General features: G+C 34.8%; 2 long non-coding RNA genes across 2 annotated transcripts; both read left to right on the top strand.

Moving 5' to 3' along the window:
- Positions 1 to 1,448: 1,448 nt before the first annotated feature.
- LOC136069194 (uncharacterized) lies at positions 1,449 to 2,153 on the top strand. The gene is made up of 3 exons (XR_010630437.1): positions 1,449 to 1,523; positions 1,647 to 1,739; positions 2,043 to 2,153. It is a non-coding gene; the product is annotated as an uncharacterized LOC136069194 (long non-coding RNA).
- Positions 2,154 to 2,644: 491 nt separating this feature from the next.
- On the top strand, positions 2,645 to 4,719 carry LOC136069195 (uncharacterized). Its single transcript, XR_010630438.1, has 3 exons — positions 2,645 to 2,955; positions 3,849 to 3,918; positions 4,670 to 4,719. It is a non-coding gene; the product is annotated as an uncharacterized LOC136069195 (long non-coding RNA).
- Positions 4,720 to 10,838: the final 6,119 nt, after the last annotated feature.

Below are 10,838 nucleotides of genomic sequence, written 5' to 3' on the forward strand. Positions count from 1 at the left end.
AGAGAGAGAGAGAGAGAGAGAGAGAGAGAGAGATCGTCGTCGACCACCGCATCTCCAGCGTCGTCCACCGCATCTCCAGCGTCGTCCAGCTTCGTCGTCGTCCATCGCATCTCTAGCGTCGTCCAGCATCTCGTCGTCCACCGCATCTCCAGCATCTCCACCGCCGCTGGGTCAGATCGGCTTTTTTTTTTTTTTTCTTTTCATATTTTCTTGTTCTGATTCAACTTTATTTTATAAGAATTGGAATTTGTTTTGTGTTCTGTGTTTGGATTATGTAAGAAACGGGGTCAGCTTGTTCCTTTTTTTTTTTTTTATATATATATTTGCTTGTTCTGATTCAACTTTATTTTAAGAATTGGATTTTGTTTTGTGTTTGGATTATGTGAGAAACGGAGATAATGAGAGAAAAAAAAAAAAGAAATCCGGAGGTGAGAGAAACAATTGATATAAAAGTAGCTGGGATAATTTTTTAATCTAAGAAATTCGATTGCTAATGAACAGTAGCCCATCAAACCTGATGGGCTACTGTTCATGAGCCAAAAAAAAATCTATGTTTGCCGAGTCTGCTAGAGCATAAACAGTGCACAGATTCTATAAATTTTAGCTAATATACCTGGATGGCTATACTGCTGGAGATGCTCTAACCCAAAGGAAAACAAATCCACTATGTAGAATTGAAGTTTTACAAATAGAATAGCTCTAGTCTAATCTGCTAGCTCCTATATAAAGCCCGAACGTAACCAACAAACACAGAGCTCTTATCACTCTTTCGCTGAAAGCAAACGGAGAGCATAGAAATCTCATATAAACTAAGACATCCAGCTGAGGCAGTTACTTCTGCTTTTGGCATTTGCTCCAGAGTCTTCTAGAAAGAAAAACCCACACTCCTCTCTCTCTCTCTCTCTGCTCTTCTGCTTCTCTCTCATGGAGTTTTGGGGTAATCTCTCTCTCTCTCTCTCTCTCTCTCTCTCTCTCTCTCACATTTCGATCTTCGTATTTTTAGGGTTTTGTAGTCTCTGCACGTCGTCGTTTACCATTTCTTATTTTTTTATGCAATGTTATGCTTATGGATTACGGAACTTTCTTTCGCCGTTTGGTTGCCGAGAAAATACGGGAAAATTGGTTCGGAAAACTCAGAGTTTGTTTCAATTTGGTGCTTAAGAAAAGGAAAATGGCCACTTGACCGAGCCAGTTTGCCTTTATTTCATTTTTTTGTTTTTACTGAATTTTCTCGGAATCCAAATAGATGGTTAGGTTTTATAGGCTTCTACCGTTCCCTTCCCTATCATGCCTTTGATTTCTCATAAATTGTAGACTCTACGTGTTCTACGTGAGTATTTTGGTCTTGTATAGTTATTTCCCCTTTTTTGCTTGGCTAGAATTTGAAGGAAAATAAAATTTGAACCTGCTTTTAGAAATAATCTCATATCAATAATTTTATTTGCTTAGTGATTGAGCGCATGGAAATTTCATAGAGCTCGATGATCATGGAGATCTCATAGAGCTCGACGATCGTCGATTAGGTACGTAATCGCACAGCTCCGATTGGCATTGTGTTTCTCAGCTCCAGTTAGGTACGAATCACAAACCCTAATTTCTCAGCTCTTAATAACTTTTAATCGATTTCCCCATGATTTTTATTTCAGATTTCTCAGAAAACTGAGCTGAAATCACTGTAACGTAATCGTTTTCCTCAAGTTGTAGAAGCTGAAATCACTGAGCAGGACTCGCTTCTTCTGGTAATCATCATCATTACTCCGATTTTCTGTCTTTCAACTTCAATTACGGACAATTGCATTTGAATTTCTTTAGCAGAAATTTACATCTGAGCATATTTTCCTTGTTTATGTGATCAGATTCAATTTTCTTTTAGAAAACCCATAGAAGTATTTTTCGTTACTTCATACTCTATTTCAAGTATTCCATGTAAAATTTGGTTCAAACAAATGGAAATTATTTCTCATTTAATTTTTTGCTAGATCTTAGAGATTTAAGATCGAGAAATTTAATGGTTGTGTTATGCTAATTGAAATTTGAAACAGACGAGGAATCTGCTCCAAATTGCTATATTCAATATTAGTTACATCAGAGGCAGTGTATATCAGAGAAATTTAGTAAGCTTCTTGTATTTTTCAGTTGTCATGACTATATGTGTGCAGTTTTTGTGTTTAATGTGTGGTATGTGTGATTGTTGCAGTCGGTTGACTGAGGTATTTTGGTGTGTTTGGAATTTTGGTGTGTTCATTTTGATATTGCATTTTGGGAGTTCAAAGTTCAAAATGGGAGTTTATGTAACTAAAATACCTCTCCTAAATCACTACGAGTGTGTTTGGAATTTTGGAGTGTTCATTTTGATTGTGTGTTCATTTTGCACTACAAAAAACGGGGGTTTTAGCCGCGTTTTTGTAAAACGCGGCTACAGGATGGAGTTTCAGCCGGGTTTTTATAAAACGCGGCTCCAGGCTAGACTTCGAGCCGGGTTTTTGGAAAACGCGGCTCCAGGTTAGCCTTTGAGCCGCGTTTACTAAACCCGGCTATAGCCCTCCCTGGAGCCGCGTTTTTTCAGGGTGAGGCTGCGTTTTTTGGTTTTTTTTTTTTTTTTTTTTTTTGCAAATATGTCCGGAGCTGCGTTTTTTGGTTTTTTTTTTTTTCTTTTGCAAATATGTCCGGAGCTGCGTTTACCACACGCAGCTCAGGTTATGGTTAGAGCTCCCTCTAACTCCAAGCAATTGAAAAAAACCCTGACTCCACAAAACACTCTCAGACCACTATCAACGATCTCAAGCTGCCTCTCAATCGTCCCCTCCTTCCCTCACTTCCACCCTCTCCGAATCCCCTTCCTAGCTCCCTCCGCTCTTCCCTCCTCTCCAGTCACTTCTCATCGATCGATTCTCTTCCAAAATCGAGAACTGAGGAGAAGTTCTTACAAAAACTCTGACCCTTTCAAGACTAACAGTAAGTTTTTAAAATTGTTTGTTTTGATTTGTGTTTTAGGGTTCCCGTTTTTGGTTTAGGGTTTCGATTTTAGGTTTAGGGTTTCGATTTTCGATTTTGGGTTTAAATGGAGTTTTTGAGGGTTGAGATCGGTCGTTTGGCTTGCTGGCAGTGGGTCTGCGGTGGAGATTGGTGGTAGAGATTTCAGTGGGTTTGATCTATTGTCATTTCTTTTCTATGGTTTGATTCTTGGATGGGTTTCGGTATGGGTTTTTTCTATGGGTTTTATTCTTGGAGATTATAGTGGGTTTTGATTCATGTAGTGATGGCTTTTGGTCCCGGTGGTTGTGTTGTGTTTGGATTGGTGGTGGTTTTGGGATTATGTTGGTAATTTGCTCAGTTGATTTCGGTGATTTTGGTATGGGTTTGTTGTGATTTGTTGGGTTGATTTAGGTGGTGCAGCAGTGGTGGGGTGCTGGGTTTTGGTGGAGGTTGTGTTGTTGATGATGATGGTGGTGGTGGTGGTGTTGATAATAGTTCAAATGTTTCTCAAAAAGTTGCTTAAAGTGATATAGTCCAATTGTAATGGCAGCTTTAATGGTGCTTTGTGTTCGTCTTCAAACCTAACCTCCCCTTTCCCCACTATATACCTATCTCATGTTTTTTGTAGTGCTCATAATCATGGTTTATTTTTTTCTAGCCTCCCCTTTCTTTTTACCCGTGCATTTGCATTGTGGATACATTTTTTATGCTTGTAATGTAATTTCGTATTTATTAATTTACTAAGGATTGAATGCTAGCTGTTCCGTAAGTTTTAACCTTCTTTTTTTGGATATGGAAATTTTTATATTGTTTCCTTTACTTTGTTTATCACCGTTTCATCTTGATGAACCCATTAATGATTGTTTTGATAGATTGGAGGAACGCCTGGAGTCATCCGCTACCTTTTGGAGCTTGGTTTTTTAGATGGGGATTGCATGACTGGTACATATATTTGGATTGTTGCGTTCCTCTGTTATTTTGTTAATAGTGGATGCTAGTTTTACTTTTCATGTCTTAATTTTGTTTTAAAATTTTGTGTATTGATTGTTCTTTAATGATAAAAAATTTTGATTTAAGTTTTGGACCTCTAAATCAAAGTCCGGACTCCGATCCTGGTTTAAATGAACTAACATATTTTATAATATATGTTTGCAATTGGAAAATTGAAAATTGTAAAGAATTTTTCTTTTCTTTTCTTTTGAGAAGAAAAATTGTAAAGACTTGGTGCACTTAAAAACAAAAAACAAAAAGACTGAAAAAAAACATAGAAACCTGCCAAATGGTTTGAAGGTCAAGCCGAGACCAGAGTTGGGAATCTTTTAGGCAAGGGTAACATATTCACATTAACAAAGGAACACAAGTTAATTAAAGCCAAAAAAAGAACACACAAATGTAAGAAACGTCACATTTTGATGTTAACAAAGAACACAAAGGATCCCAAAGGTGATGTCATCTCACATGTTTCCTTCAAAGAAATGACCAAAGACCACAGAAACTTTGGCCTGGAAATACAAGTTTTTGTATCTTAACAACACTCCAACGTGATTTCAACTTCCTCTCCCTTAGCCACAGGGCAGGTTTGACCACTTTTATGTTTTTATTTATGACATCTTCTTTTCACAATGTTTCTGTCACTTTTACTGTTGATTAGACATGAAATTTAATGCAGTTATTTCTTTCTTTTCTCATATAGGATATAATTAGACCAGTGGAGAGTAATTCTTCAGTTTCACCTCTGTTGTGGTAAGCTTCCATTTCCTTATTACTTTCGAAGATCAGAATGTTATGTTTTTAGTTTTTTTTGGAAATTTACGTTCTGGCTCTTTGATTCTCTGTATTGAATACATTCATGGGTAGGTTTTGCAAAAAAATTGGACTCTGGNTGAAAGGAAATCAATCATGTGGATGTCAAAGGAATGTATGAGCATATGACAACAAAAAATGTGTACATGTAAGCATGTGAACATCCAAACATGTGAAGATATGAGTGTGCAAGCATGTGAACATGTGAATATGAAGGCATGTAAGGGTATGAACATCAAAGAATGTGAACATCTAAGCATGTGAGCATGAGAGCATACAAGCATGTGAGCATGAGAACAAAGGAACATATGAGCATGAGAGCATACAAGCATGTTAACATGTAAGCATACGAACATTTGAACATGAGAGCATCAAAACATGTGAACATGAGAATATACAAGCATATGAACATATAAGCATGTGAGAGATCAAGCATCCAAATATGTGAACATGAGAGCATACAAGCATATGAACATATAAGCATGTGAGCGATCAAGCATCCAAATATGTGAGCATGTGAGCATCAAAGGATATGAACATGTAAGCATGTGAGTATAAGAGCATACAAGCATGTGAGCATACAAGCATGAAAGTGTACGAGCATGTGAATATACAAGCATACAAACATGTAAGCATGTGAGCATGAGAGCATGTTGTGGGTGCAAGCACCTGTGTCAAGCATTTTTTTTTTCTCCTTAACGGAAGTATGCCTCGGTCTAGGGTGGACTAGGGCAGAGGGTGTAAATGGAGTCGCCACGTAGATTAGGTCTAAGAACCATATGTTGTAGACCCTCGATTTTGCACCCATAATTTAATTTTAGAAGATGACTGAAATGACCACTTCAAATACCCAAAAATCATAATTACATTTCATGCATTAAATCATTCATCACATAATATAAAAATGATTTTGAGGTTCTAATGATCACGACAATATGCCCGATTCCCAAATCAGACCGTCAGATTGAAAGATATCACAAGATCAAGTTTTCACAATCTGCATGCATTGTATGATGGTGAAACTGATCACATGTGATTAATTGAAATTAATTTTGATTGGTTAATGATTAAAATTAATTAAATGAATTTTTTTGATTGGTTAGGTTTTTTTTTTTTTTTTTTAAGTGAGATTTGTTGCATAGGATTAAAAAAATTAAGCTGATAATATTTATAGGCTTTTGGGATAATTATATTCAAAATAATTATTTTAATAATCCTAATTATCACTTTGGGATGAGGTTTATCATGAAAATAACTCTAAATTCGTCCAAATACAGTTTTAGAGTTGGAAAACACTACGAAAACGTACTAATCAAGTAGCAGATTTTAGATTCACATTCTAGGGCACTTTTGGCATAGTAAAACTCAAAATTAGGACTAGGCTTTTTCTGAAAAAGTTGTAGAGAATTGAATTTCACTTCATCTGTCAAAATTTCAGCTTAATAATAATTTTGAGTAAAAAGATATGATCAAAATACTGAAACATGTTCTGATTTGAAAAATTAGCTTACTCTTATCCAAATCTCTTTTTTTCAAGATTTTCCCCATACGTTTTTTTGCTTATTTTTTAAGCTGATTGGACTTAATTTTTAAGCAAACCTAGCTTATTTTCTAAGCAACTAACACCTCTGTAAATAGAGGAGGCCTCCCAACATTCAGGGACCCCTTTGTTCTGGAAGCCCTGCTTTAGGAACTTCTTTTTTGTTAAGAGGCCTTCACTTAAATCCTTTAAAAAAAATTAAAAAAAAAATTCCACTTTGAAGAACTCTTTCCTTGAGGATTAAGTTCATGTAGGTATAACTCTAACTTTGTTTACATAACATGCTTTCATATGTGTTTTAGTTTCCATATATATGATGTTTTCTTTTGTGTTTAAATAATCATGTTTCTCATATGTTATCACATGTTTTCTTTTGTTTTCAAAAAATTTCACATGATTAATTGATGAGCATTCTAGATCTAGGGTTGAATCTTTCTTTAAGATTTTAGATCTGCAATTTTTCTTTGTGCTTCTCTTAGATTAAAATTAGATCTGCAATTTTTCTCATGTTTTTCTTAAACTAAAATCAAATTTGAATTTTTCTCCATGTTTTTAAAATTAAAAACAGATTTGCATTTTTCTCTTTGTTTCTTTTTCAAATCAAAAACCAAATCTCTATTTTATTTATAAAATCTGATCTGTAACTTTCAAAATAAAAATCTGGTCTGTTTTTAAATAAAAAATCCGATCAGCATTTTTTTAAAATAAAAATTTGACTGTTTTTTTATATATTACAAGCCAGATCTGTTTTTCTTTCATAAAAAATTGCTGTTTTCAAAGAAAATCTGTTTTTCTTTTTACATTAAATAATCCCAACCAGATCTGAATTTTTATTAAAAATCCATTCTTTTTCTTTTATGGAGACTCAAAATTTAATTTTTCATTAACTATTATCATCAAATTTTTTTCACACAAGATAAAAATGGCAGATTTAAGGCTCTTGAATAGAAGTTTAACCCTAGGTCTCATAGCATTTGTTGCATAACATTTCATACTTTGAATATGGGTATTTAATGGTCATTAAGAGTCTAGAAGACCAAACTCTATCTGAGCAGGGTGTGTGCCTGCCACCTTCCCATCCTATAACCTAGCCCCCGAACCTTAGAATTTTAGGTTGGTAGAACAAGTGCTTTATTTTATTTTTTGGTAGATTGTATCTAGGACCAAAGTTTTGTATTTTTACATATATTGTATCTAGGACCAAAGCCTTGTAAAGATATTCTACCAAGTTGTATTTGTATAATCCATTAATGAAATCGAGGTACTTCGGACATGGGAATTTGTATTTTATTATTTCATATTTTTTTATAAAAAAATTAAAAATAAATAGCTGGTGGCTCCACACATAATCTTGAAAAGAGAAGGTGTTGATGCCTAACCCCTTTTTTGAGAGCACCCCCAAATTTTTTGGTCTCTCACATATGTATAGCGCTCTTATGTGAAGGACTGAGAGCACATGTCTGGAGTTTAGGTATAGGATGGGAAGGTATTAGGCACCCAACCCGTAGGTCAGCCTCCACTCATTGTATTCCAAATCCTAATCTCATCAAAGGGTCTTCTAATAGGCTATCTAAACTCACACACACACTAACATGCATCTAAACATACAACATGGCATATTGTCCCAAAACCTTAACATTCCTCTTTCATGGTAATCATAGTCAATATTGTTCAAGGATAGTGAAGATATCACAAGGCAATTGCATCAACAAGGTATAATCAAGCATATTCAATCATTCTAACATAACATCATGGCATCAACCAAACGAAATCTGTCATGCTCATCAAACAACTCATGTTGATCAAACAAATACATGTTCATGGTATTTGTATGTGTGACTTACCTCTCACTTACCTCACTGCATCATAGCACATTTGCATCAATGCATGTTCATGTTCATATGCATGTTCATGGTGTTCATCCAATCAAGAAACCCTAATCATACATTCTAAACAAAAGGTAATTAAAACATGTTATAATACGAATCTAAGACCTAAAACAATGAAGAAAGACTAAATAGAACCTAAAAGCATACATTCAACCAAACATAGTAAATAAACAAAATCTGGGTTTCTGAGCTCTAACATGCGCACGCATGTAGAAGCCAGCGTACACGGGCACAAGCCCACATACTCAACCTTGCCTAGAAACTCAACCAAGAAAATTCAAACAAAACTTAGTTTAAACATTTTAGCATGCTTTCCAAACCAAAGAACAAAAAACCTAAGCTTCATAGAGAGACAAATAAACAATAAAACAAAGAAGAAAACAAACAAACCAAGAGATAAAAGCAAGAACAAGTACCTCACACAAGAAGCTTTTAGAGCTTGATTTTGACTGTTCCACTCGGTCAATCTACAAAACAAAATACCTAGAGGGTTAATAAGTTTAACTAGAAGGCTTTGGACTAAAATAAGTCCTAGCCAAGAAACTTCAATTTAGGATGTTTTTTGAAGTAAAAAGCTTCTCTTTGAATCATTTTTACGAGTGTATTCTTTGTCTACTGGGAAAAGAGTCGTGGGGACCTCTTATAGTGTTCAAAGAGAAGGGGTGGAGGCAATTCCAAGCGATGTGGGATTGCCTCTACCGAGATTTTTGAGAAAATATTTGCCTTACATAGAATCTGGAAACCCTAGTTGCATACGCAAGCTCGTGGCCGCGTACACAAAAGTTAAGGATGCATATGCAAGCTCAAGGCTTTTGTAAGGATTTTTCTTCCTTCAAAAAGCATATTTCAACTAGAAATTTCTATGGCCAAGCCCTAAATTAGCCCTATACCTCCTAGTGTTATCATCATTGGGAAACGGGAGCTCGAGTCGTAAGGGGTATAAAATGTGGTGTCTACACATACGAGCATACAAGCGCATGAGAATTCAAGCATGTGAGCATCTAAGCACGTACCTCTTACCTCAATCACCTCAGCATTTAAGCACAATCATCAAAGTACATGAGCGCATGAACATCCAACTACATAATCACAAAATCCTCTAAGCAAGTAGCCATATCATCATCCAAGTGTGGGCGTATATGGATACAAACAAAGGGTTAATGCTTAATGAGAATTAATGATTATGTATTATGAAAGAGTGACATTTAATTAGAGTGTAGTCTTCATTAAGTGTATTAGTAAGTATCCATTTGTTGATTTGAGCTCTTTCTTGACATGGGTGAGTTCAAATTAATGCATTTTATGTCAAGTAATTTGCTACATAAGTTACCAAGTGGAAAACACGTGTCCATATCATACTTGTTTGAATTATTAGTTGCGTCAAACGTCACAACATCGCCATAGTAATGATAAGCTATCCTTGATTGCTCATCCACCCAAAAAAAATTAACCATATAACCAACATCATCACATTGAATTGCATGAAAGAAATTAGGATTTTTAGCTTGCAATTTTTTGCAATAATTAAGGACGACAACATTAATATCTCTTAGGTGATTCCAGCAATCCCTACTTGTAAATTGTTGGTCACCAATATTGAACATCATGACAACTTTTTTAGTTGGTCTTCACCAATTCTTTTGACAAAGGCTCTTAGGTAGACTTTTTTTTTTTTTTTCTTTTTTTTTTTTTTTTGTCACATCGAAGATACTGACACATTCTACTTTTTTAGTTGGTCTTCACCAATTCTTTTGACAAAGGCTCTTAGGTAGACTTTTTTTTTTTTTTTCTTTTTTTTTTTTTTTTGTCACATCGAAGATACTGACACATTCTTGCTAAGTGATCCTTGTCTTGTAGTTTCTGTGGATCTTTCGATTTTGGCAATTATTCCCCCTATTTTTGTTTCTGTTATGAGGAGGGAGGTTGGCTGCTCTGTTGTTCTAATTCTTAGTTGTTTTCTTTGTTGAATAAAATTCTTCATTCATCAAAAAAGAGAATAATTGCGATAATTGAAAATGATTTGAGCATCCAGAGGATTGCTTTACAACCAGTTCTAAGAGTTGAACAACTTTCCTGGGCCTTTTATTTTTCATCATCTTTGCTCTCTTTAATATAAAAATTACTGTTTTGCATTGCCCTTCACTACAACATACATAAGTACCACTATCACATTATCACTTCCAGAAGCTGTTTTACTAGAACGGACGTAAATTCCAAAATCTTCTTCTTTTTTTTTTTGGTAAATTCTTTATAAAATGCATCAGCACAGGGAATCAAATTGCATTTCCACAATCACCATAATTGTAACATCGTAAATCATACTCCAATATTTCTAAATTGTAACTAATATTTCTAAATTGAACCAGCTTAACATTCCATTTGTTCTTCTTTCTCAATAATATCAACTCCAATCTATTGTTTCTAAGGCCTTAGCCTCATGATATCTATGAAATTTTAAGTTCAAAACATCTTGCCAATATCTTAGAACCACTCCCATGAGATTCTTTCCTGTAATACCCTAGTGTGTATAGGATGAGAAATTACATTCACTCGAGAGAATAATCAAATACTTGAATAGATCTAAACATGCTTGTTTGTCAAATAATAATAATAATAATAATAATATAATC

This window comes from Quercus suber, unplaced genomic scaffold (genome assembly GCF_002906115.3).
Source record: "Quercus suber isolate HL8 unplaced genomic scaffold, Cork oak 2.0 scaffold_156, whole genome shotgun sequence".
NCBI lineage: Eukaryota > Viridiplantae > Streptophyta > Magnoliopsida > Fagales > Fagaceae > Quercus > Quercus suber.